Here is an 11,612-nt window from a genome sequence, read left to right as displayed (position 1 = left end):
TGGATAATATTGTCATGGTTGATGCGATGTGCTTATATATGCCTTGTTTAATCTTCTATGTACTGTGGCATTGTTGTCCCCATATGCCTTTCCCATTCCCTCTATGTTTCTCTCTTTATATCACACTCTTATTACTTACAAAACTTCTGTAAAAAGCTTTTTTTAAAAAAAAAAGACTCTGAAAGGATTTTGGATTTTGCTGGAACTGCAGTTCTGTAAGTTACACAAGCTTAGCTCATTTCTGTACCATTGATACCTGCTGTTAATTCAGATCGCGTATAGCATCTGGAGTCATTTAAACCAAGCGATACACATCATTGGCTTGCAAGTAGGTATTGGCAGTCATGGTTTTATGCTATACTACTGCATTTTACTGGATCTTGGCAAGTTAGTACAATGCAGAATGAACTAAAATAGTGATATAACTGATTTATAAAACGTAAATAAAGAAAAGTAAAATCTATTGTTCATCATCAGTGTAGTGAATTTGATATTACCATATAACATTTTATTTAACAAAAAACCTTAAATTAGTTTCAGTTAAGCAAACTACATATCCCAGTAAAGAGCACAGCCAAGTATGTTTGTTTCCTGACAAACTGTAGTAGTTTTCAGAGCATTTGCATGTTATAAAACTGCTTAATTGAAAACACTGGTTGCTAACTGAACCTTGACGTTGATAGAGTGAGCATAATTATCAGCAGTGGCCTGGATTCATTAAAGAATGTTAAGCCTTAGCTTGGCTTAGTCAAAGTGTAGCAAAGCTTAGTATACTTTAATGAATCCTGTCCAACAGAAGAGAGAAAAACTATGGAATGTAAAAGAAAATGTTCAAAAAGTTTTGAGCAACAAAAAGCAATTAAGACACAGCAGAAAAATAATAAAGCTTAAATCAATGTAAGTATGAGAATGCTGGATTTATGGTAAGCTCTTTCTCTTTTCCAGCTGGCTGGTATAACTGGAGGAAGCCCCATTTACCAGCTAGGCACACCCAATACATTTACCAGCTTGGCACACCCAATATCTTTAGTGGGTATGACATTAGTTAGGCAAAATGAAAATGAGACACGCAAAATGGCTCTATTACATAATGCGCATATTGGATTATAGCTCTCTTAAGTAAAAATTAACCCTAAATAATCCTACCCTAATGAGGCTACAGTCATCATTTCTCTCAGAGTGATGATATCGCTGCTGATTAACACTCTTCTCTTCTCTACTAGCACGATAGGGACCATATGTGATGTCAAGAAGATCTATGGATACTGTTGATGATCAATGACAGGAGTTGTAAACCTTAGTCAGTAGTCTCCAAAGAGGATGACTCCTGACAGTAGGCTGAAGTCTTTCATCCCTGGCCTGGTGGTGTAGTTGTATCAGGTAGCCCTCACTCACTGGATTGGCACCTGCTTATCAGAGTAACCCCCCATTCCCCTCTTGGCTGAAGGAACCCTGAGGTATTTGGCTATGGTTAGTCTAGCTGGACTTGGTGTTAAATAATGGGCCTCCACTTAATCAGACAAAAGATCATGATCAACTTAGTATTTGGTCATCTTGAGCCATGACCCGATTGAAACTATTATAGTATTTTTAGGTGAATAGTTGCTCTGAATTGACCCTCACATCTGGCACAGATGGAAGAAACACTGCAGAGTTTTAAACGAGTGAGTGGCATAAGTCCACGGGTTGCCACCAATTAGTGTTGCATCCCAATAAATGCCAGTAAAGGTAGTTCTTTAAGTGGACACATTAGGAGCTCTAGCGGTACCTTAAGGACTCACTTGGTGGCATTTACTAAGTGTAATCATAGTTATTTAACCATATATAACACAATACTATTCTAACAAAATAAAAAAATATCCTACACATAGTAAAACACAATAAATTATAAATTGATTTTTGATTTTCATATTTTGTTTTTAAAAGATAAATGCACTATCCCTATATATGTTTTTAACCCTTTATTCATTGACAGCTATGTGCTGTTATCATGAGACTTGAAGAAGAACATTCACAATGACAGATAATTTGCAAATGAATGTTTGCAACAGATTTATGATACTTATGTTGACATACAAGTTAAATATTCTAATTCTGAGGAAACTGGAGATTGATATGAAAGATGAATTTGAGGATCATGTCGGATGATTACTATAATTGCAAGTAGCTGTAATGTTATCAGAATGCATGCACCAGTAATACATTTAAAACCATTTCTCCAGGATAAAAGCAACAGATATAGTTACACATTTACCAATATTTCTGTTATGGAAGATAACATTCTGGAACCTGTAGGCTGGTCTACAGGTGTACATATTGTTAGAGATACACAGGTGTACATATTGTTAGAGATACACAGGTGTACATATTGTTAGAGATACACAGGTGTACATATTGTTAGAGATACACAGGTGTACATATTGTTAGAGATACACGGGTAAACATATTGTTAGAGATACACAGGTATACAAACTGTTAGAGATACACAGGTGTACATACTGTAGTGTTAGAAATACAGAGGTGTACATGTTTTTAGAGATACACAGGTGTACATACTGTAGTGTTAGAAATACAGAGGTGTACATGTTGTTAGAGATACACAGGTGTACATACTGTAGTGTTAGAAATACAGAGGTGTACATGTTGTTAGAGATACACAGATGTACATATTGTTAGAGATACACAGGTGTACATACTGTAGTGTTAGAAATACAGAGGTGTACATGTTGTTAGAGATACACAGGTGTACATACTGTAGTGTTAGAAATACAGAGGTGTACATGTTGTTAGAGATACACAGGTTTACATATTGTTAGAAATATATAGTGTTACACGGGGTGTAGAAATGAGGACACAAGACAGGCAGGTACTTGGTAAGGCAGTGTCTTTAATAACAGCAGACACTGCACTTCAGCATACATGAGCATAGGCCTGGACACACACAGGCACATAACAGAAAATAAGCAACTGAACATTACTGTATTACTATTATTTTGAGGGGTGAAATCATATTATGAAATCATATTATGACAAGCATTAGGAAAAGCAAATGACAGCTAAACACAGGAGCACTCAGTGACTCTATGCTCTAAGATGGCAGATAGAAAGCATAATATATGTTGACTGTGAGTTGGAGTGCAATAGAGACAAGGATAGGGCAGAGCGATAACCAAGCAGGTGGAGGGCCCTGATGGTAAGCGCATGCATGCTATGGAAGTAGGGGTGTGCACCGGCCACTTTCGTGCTTTGTGTTTTGGTTTTGGATCTGGATCTTTCTTCGTGTTTTGGATCTGGATTGGTTTTGCCTAAACCACCCTTCAGTGTTTTGGGTTCTGGGTTTTGTGTTTTGGATCTGTATTTTTTTTTTAAAAAAAGCATAAAAACAGCTAAAATCACAGAATATGTTGATTTTTCTGCTCCTATGCTATTAGTAACCTCAAAAACCTTAATTTCCACTCATTTCCAGTCTATTCTGAACAACTCACACCTAACAATAGTGTTTTTATGTCCAAAAGGTTGCATCAAGGTAGATGGATGACTATGCTAAGCGACACGAGTGGGCTGCACAAACACGTGGCCCATTTAGGAGTGACACTGCAGTGGCAGACAGGATGGCAGTTTGAAAAACTAGGCCGCAAACAGTACATAATGCAAAAAAAAAACCCTTATGTTGTATAAACAGGACATGCACACTTTAACAAACCAATCATTTCAGCGCCAGGGTCTGTCACACGACTGTGGCTGAAATGATTGGTTCGTTTGGGCCCCCACAAAACAAGCTGGCAATTAATCTGTCCCTGCACAAACTGGCTCTACGGAGGCAAGATGTCGTCCTCATCCTCCTCATTCACCGATTCCTCACCCTCCACAGTGTAGTGTACATCCTCATCCTCACAGAGTATTAGGCCCTCATTCAGAGCCGCTCGTTAGCGGCAGTACGCTCGTTCCGAGCGATGTTTGCACATCTGCGCATGCGTACGGTTTTTAGTACGCATGCGCGAACCAGTCAGTGCGGTCAAAAATCGTTTGTACGCTATATAGCGAGTGCCTGCTATTTTGAGTGACAGAATGAGGCGTATGTGGGTGGTAACAGGGGAAGGTGCTTGAAAATGGGGAGTGGAGATCCAAACGCAGGCGTGCTTAAAGGTCAAAACGGGCGTATTATGGGTGTGCATAATTAATACAGCAGCGTCATTGACCACGTCACTGGGTTATTTTATAGCCAGAACTGCTCGCAAATTTGTGGTAGCAAACACCAACCACAAGAATAGCGAGCAGTTCATACGCTGGTCGATGTACTCGATTAATCTAATAAATAGCGGACATGACGTATGGTGCGAGCGGCCAGGGGGCGTTTTTAACAAATAAACGAGCGTATGTTTTGCTCGCTCGTTCAGATTTAGAGGTGTGAACAGACTGCAATTTGCGAACGGATCATTTGAATAGCCACACCTTGTTTTTGAACGAACGACCGCAAATAGCGAACGGCTCTGAATGAGGGCCTTAATTCGTCCCCGCTGGAATCCACCACCACAGGTCCCTCTGTACGTTCTGGAGGCTGGTCTCCCTGGAAGAGTTGATAATTCATTTTTATGAACATCATCTTCTCCACATTTTGTGGAAGCAACCTCCTACGCCTTTCGCTGACAAGGTTCCCGGCTGCACTTTGAGGGTTACACCACCCTTTAACAGACAGACGCATGCTTGTCGCTGCTGCTTTGAGGATGCAGTTGCGGCTACAGCCCACACAATTCACAAAGACAGAAAAAAAATAATTTTTTAATTGTTTGTGGAGCGCACTTTGAGGGTTACACCACCCTTTAACAGACAGACGCACGCTTGTCGCTGCTGCTTTGAGGATGCAGGTGGAATCTAGACGGGATTTGGAACCGGGGACACACTACCTCCATCAATTGTCTAAATCCCACTGCACTAATGGCGGATACCGGACGCACGTCTAACACCAATATAGCAGTTAAGGCCTCAGTTATACATTTTGCTTCGGGATGACTGCTGTCGTACTTCATCCTCCTCGCTAAGGACTGTTGGAGGGTCAATTGTTTAGTAAAAGTAGTGGTGTTCCTACTTCCTCTCTGGGATGATGAACAACTCCCAGCAGCAGCAACAGCACTAGGAGGAAGTGGTTCTTGATCTTTCCCTATTTTATTTTTATCGGAGAAAGTTTGGTCCTCCATTTATGTTATATTGATATATACGTGCGGCTAAGGCACACACAAACACAGAAAATTATTTTTTATTTTTGCTGGAGACTAGTGCACTTTGTGGGTTACACCACCCTTTAAGAAATGAGCCAGCCGGCCCTTTACTTATGGGACACAGGCGCACACTTGGCGCTGCTCCTTTGTTGATGCACGTGCAGCCACAGTGCACACAATTCACAAACACAGAAAATATTTTTTTATTTTGTTTGGAGTGCCCTTTGGGGGTTACAGCACCCTTTAATGGACAAGCCAGCCGGCCCTTTACTTATGGGACACAGGCGCACGCTTGGCGCTGCTCCTTTGTTGATGCACGTGCAGCTACAGTGCACACAATTCACAAACACAGAAAATATTTTTTTTTTGTTTGGAGTGTACTTTGGGGGTTACAGCACCCTTTAACGGACAAGCCAGACGGCCCTTTACTTATGACACAGGCGCACGCTTGGCACTACTTTGTTGATGCACATGCAGCTACAGTGCACACAATTCACAAACACAGAAAATATATATTTTTTTTGTTTGGAGTGTACTTTGGGGGTTACAGCACCCTTTAACGGACAAGCCAGCGGGCCCTTTACTAATGGGACACAGGCGCACGCTAGGCGCTGCTCCTTTGTTGATGCACGTGCAGCCACAGTGCACACAATTCACAAACACAGAAAATATTTTTTATTTTGTTTGGAGTGCACTTTGGGGGTTACAGCACCCTTTAACGGTCAAGCCAGCTGGCCCTTTACTTATGACACAGGCGCACGCTTGGCACTACTTTGTTGATGCACGTGCGGCTACTGTGCACACAATTCACAAACACAGAAAAAAAATATATATTTTTTGCACTTGGGGGGAGCACCCCTGATGGACAGAGCACCCCCTGGACAACACTACAGCACCCCTTTAGGACTGGGACACTGCACAGGACTTTGGAGTGGACACAGCCCCTATGGACAACTGACTGCACAACACAGTCCAGCCCGCCCCTATTGACTTTGGAGGAGTGGACACAGCCCCTATGGACAACAGCAGCACAGCGCAGCACAGCACAGCACAACACTACACTGCACTACACTACACTACACTACACAGCCCAGCCAGCCCTAACTCCCTCCCTCCCTCTTCACTTTCCACAGCCGAGTGAGAAAATGTCGCCGACGCGGGTACCTTATATAGGATCCAAAACCCGCGAGACCCGGTAGGCGGGATGATGACGTTTTGCCTCGATTTCAGATCCGAGTCAGGCGGGAAAAGTCGAGCCTGACTCGGATCGGCCTCGGATCGGGGAGCTCGGGGGGATTCGGATTTCAGAAATCCGAACCCGCTCACCCCTATATGGAAGTGATGCTCTATTTATAATCAGTGGTTGCAACTTGTGGAATGTATCTGCAGTTGCACCGCTACTTAATATGTGGAAGTTTTCTCCCTCTCTTTGTCAGCCTAACGCTTGCTGTGAAGTGTTCCACTAATATGTGCATGAGCATAATAGCAGCTGCAGTAAACCTTTTGTTGAATTGAAAGATACTGCTGTAATCCCCTTAAATTATATGTGGAAGATTTTTAGCTGAGAGTTTTAAATAAAGTTAATTTTAGTGACATCCCTGCTCTCAAGAGCTTCCGAGCTAGAAGGATAAGAACATAAAAATATACTGTATATAGAAGAATGGATTGCTCACAGCAGGCAGAGAGGTCATCATTAGCTATAAAAGGAGCAACATTTCTGCAAGTTTAAACATTCCTGAATTTGGCCAGTAACGTATTTGCTCAACCAAATGTGGGAGCGTTCCTCCATGAGATCATCTATAAACATATTAAATTGTAATGACAACTATTGTAAAGGTTTCGTGAACCTGAACATGTTCCTGCAGCCTTTGATTGTTGGGTGACTTTTCTAGGAGCTCTTGCACGTAATGGGTAAAGGAAGTGAGAATAAATCCAATTTCCGCCCAAACATTGCTAGGTCAACGGATAAAAAAAGAAGAAAGAACTGATGACTCAATGAAAATAGAACTATTAGATCAATGGTCAAAAACTAATTTGCTAAATTAAATTTGGAATATGTTCACTCATCTATAAGCAGCTGCAACACTGGTGTTTAATTATGGCTACTGCATAGTGTATGACTCATGTGTATTTGGCCAAAGAGGTTAAGTTAAAAGTTTTAAAAATATATGGACTTATCCTATATATAACAGAGCACTAACAGGAGGTGGGTATTGATTTTGTGAGGTGTTCTTATGCCCAATTTTTGAATTATTTGGCTGCTTGAAAAAGCCTAAGATGTCAGGCTCAGGGTTTTTGTATTAGAGCTGATTATACATTCAGGCTTCAATTTATTGTTGATATAAAAGGAATACCTAAGAGAAATCCATTTATGCATGTCACAGATGGACCCAATCCAAATTAGTTTCTTAAAAAATACTTAATAAATGACAGATTGTAAAAAAAAACCTACTTGAACATATTTAGAAATTGTACTTCATGATAGTATTTTGAATATTAAAAACATTTCTTGTGTCAGTACATCTATCATGTCTTTCCATGAAATTACAAAATTGAAAATGCTTTAACCTTTTCCTGCACCAGACTTTGCACTAAATGTATCAGAATACATATCTTAAAAAGTGCATGTGCAAGAAGGGTCGTTAGTAGGGGTGTGTGACCTTTACTAGTGCCAAGGGCACAAGTCCAAGGGGATGAATTGTCGCTGCTCTAGAGGTATCTGTATTTGACTTGCTGCAGTGGCAAATGCAAGATTGCTAGAGGGGGGTTTCCAAATGCTTGATTTTAGAGTGAGTGAGGCCTGTCCATGAAGAGGGAATAAATAGCACTTATCCAGCTTTAATATGTTACATACATTACAAAGTATATTGTGTTGCATAATTCCAGTATATACAGGACCAGCGATCACAGTAAGCCATTAGATGTGGCAGTAGGATCATCCTGCCTGAGCTGAAAGTTTTTTTCAGATGTGGGCACCATTCCTGAGCATTGGAGCAAGTCCGGGAGTCTGAGGGAGCAGCAGAACCTAGCACTGCCCTGGACATATATGTACATATTGGTCTCCTTATGTACTGGATAGTGTATTATTATACAGTATTAATTATTAACCCTATTGATGGTCTATATCAGTGCACCCCTAACAGTGCATGTTTTCCAAATCTCCTAGTTGGTGCACAGGTTTATTTATTACTGGCTGACACATTTTAAAAGATCCACAGTTGGTGCTAATAATTTCATTTATGATACTGAGAAGAACATGCAGCACTAGTAACATTCTATTATATTACTATTTCTATTGTGGTCATGGTGTGTGCTGGGGAGGGGGGTTTCTAGGCAGACGGAACCCCCCCTGCATTTGCCTATGCGCAGGGTGCTTGTAGTGTGCTTGGAATGACATACTTCAGCCTGCGGCAATTAAGGATCCATTAGTGCCCCACTACAGCAATGTGTGCAAGAGTATATTGTACCACACTCATACTGCTGCGGTGAGATTCATCAGATAAGTGCAGAGACGGTGAGAGGAGGGTTTGTTCAGTTGTGGCGGTTTGAGCAAATGGATCTTTACAATAAGGGGAGACTGGTCAGATGGATGGAGTATATGTGTAACTGAGCGTTATATATTTCAGCACTGTACAATTGGGGATCTATGCAAAATTCCAGGCAATCAGTAACTAATGAGGAACCTGTGGCATATTATAGAATACTTATTATACACTTAAGTACATGATCATGACGTGGAGCTAAATGAGGATAATTCAATGTAATTCCCTATTGTGGGTTCACACTAGAAATCCCAAGGAAAGAGGTTCCCAAACTCCGCCATTACAGTCCAGGTTTTTTTTAAGGCTATCCATGAGTGAGCACAGGTGACTTTTAATTAGTACCTCAGTTACTTTGATTTAACTATCTGTACTCAAGCATAGATATCCTTAAAACCTGGATTGTAATGGTGGAGTTTGGGAACCTGTGCCCAAGGGTATTTGCCTTCTTTTCAATTACATAACATAAAATAAGCAAAGAGATCCTGTATCCTGTGTTACTTGCTATGCATGCACAGTTTGCAATTGTTTTTTTATTTTTAAGTAAAAGTATTTTTCTCCTTTCCTACATTTGAGTTTAATGAAATTCAAACAATGGAAAGAGCTAGCAATCTAATATGCCTTAGTCTTATAGCATATCTATTTTCCAATATAACTACAGTACCTCCATATTAACATTTATATACAGTATTTTCTTGCTTAAAAATATATTTAACTCCATTCAGTTCAAATCCTACAGATCTGACAGCTCAAAGAAATGTTTCAAGAAAGTAAGAAAAACTCTAAAGGGAACTAGAAGAAGCTACTAGATGCAGAACAGATTAAAGTTAAAAAGCATTACCAAGATTTCACATTTACATTACAACAGGATTTATGTTTTAATGGAAGAGAATATGAGGTATTACATAATATTTGTCAAGCCTCTTTCCATCGGAATTCATTGGTATTTTTTATATTAATATCTCTGTACATTGCATTAAATCCCACATCTTGAATGAATTTCTCACATTTTTATTTATAAAATATTACAATTAATTGAAAGATAGTGGGAAATTTAGTAAGGGGCATTTTCAGGGCTGGTTCTAGATTTTGCGAAGCTCAGGGTGAAAATTTCCTTTTGCGCCTTGAGTTCGGGATGCGTGTGCATGGCCGTAAAACTAAAAAAAAGACAAAGAAGATACAAATTGTGGGGCCATTTGCCTCCTCCGTCATCTCTCTCCTGCAGCATCTTCCAAAATGCTTTGTGTGATGCCGTCACGCGGCATGGCGTCGTCACTCCCAGCACCGTCATTTTGGGAGGGAACAAATGCAGCTTGTAAATATGGCGGCGGCCAAGAACAGGCATACGGGGAGACTGCGGTTGTGGCCTCAGGCTGCAGCGCCCTGGGCGATAGCTCTTTTTGCCCGCCCCTAGAACCGTCACTGGGCACTTTACTGTGCAGCTTGCAAACTGACACACCGCAAATGCATTATTCACATGGAAACTTTTATCATCCTACACCCGGCCAGCAATAACTCATTCTGCACCGGAAGCCAACAGGCTCAGTCTGTGACGTTCAATGGGCCTGATTGTGCAGTGGTGATGTCGGATGCAGTGGAGTGATGTTTTTCGTATGCGTACGTGTCTGAGCTGCACTGTGTATGAGTCCTGATAATGCATACATGCCTGCCCTCCCGGTTTTCGCGGGAGGCTCACGATTTTTCGGGTAACCCCCCACACCCCCGGAAGGGTAGGCAATTCTCCCGCATTCTGCCCACTTCCTAGTGAAGTGGGCAGAATGAGGAGAATACCCGCAGCGATCGCGTGTCTCCGTGAAGGGGGCGTGGCTTAAGATGTGATTCTGCATGAATCACAGCATTTGGCCCCGCCCCCTATGTAAATTATACCCAATCGCGGCATTTTTCCCGTGAGGGGCGGGGCTTAATATCACGATTCATTAGGCCCCGAACCCATCGGCCCCCTGCTGCTTCTCTTACCCGGGCTTCTCCCGGGAAGAGATTCTAAAAGGTAGGTAAGTATGTGATAATGGATGTATAAAGTCTCAGTACAGATTTGTTGCTCAGTGTAGATCTGCTGCAATGTAAAATGGTGGAGATGCAGCACAAATCCGTTTTGCTGTCACCATGTGACTTGACTTTTGTGGGCACGTGTAGATTACTGCCAAAGCACATGGGTCAAGATTACAACAATTGAGAAAGAGCCTGAGTTTGATTTGGATGATGGTAGGAGATATGTGGCGCAAAAAGGATCCCCACTAAGTACAATATAAACTGGGAACGTGGGTATGCATAGTTTTGTGGAGCAAAGTGTAGCGAGATTATTGAAATAAGATAAATGGATGGAGAGGGAACATTTTTTGGGGATGTCACTGGTTGTGCAGAAGGGCTCAAAGACATTATCATTCTATTAAAAAACTTTCATTTTGCATCATATCTCAGCTTGTGGAGATATAGGACCTCATTGCGTAAACTTCGCAATGCGCGTGCGCAAACTAGCTGTTACGATCGGAAATATCTCTCTCCTTGAACTTGGCCAGGTCGTTAGTTTGAGTGACAGGATGAGGCGTTTGTGGGTGGTAACAGGGGAAGGTGCTTGTGAACGGGGGAGTGGAGATCCGAATGCAGGCGTGCCTGACTATGCAAATGGCATTTTATGGGAGTGCATAATTAACAAAGTAGTGTCATAGCACACGTGACATGGAAGGTTTTGACACTGACTTGATCGTAGTGCTTAAGAGAGGGTATGGTCAACCTTAAGCTGTACGACCAGTTCCGATGGTTCCCGATGGTCTCAATTAATCCTTATATGCCCGGAGATGACGTGTAATGCGTACGAGAAGGGGGCGTATTTTTTGTC

The sequence above is a fragment of the Taudactylus pleione genome, unplaced genomic scaffold (assembly GCF_031769625.1).
Source record: "Taudactylus pleione unplaced genomic scaffold, aTauple2 ptg000556l, whole genome shotgun sequence".
Lineage (NCBI taxonomy): Eukaryota > Metazoa > Chordata > Amphibia > Anura > Myobatrachidae > Taudactylus > Taudactylus pleione.
The sequence above is the reverse complement of the archived record's forward strand: the minus strand, read 5'-3'. Positions refer to the sequence as shown.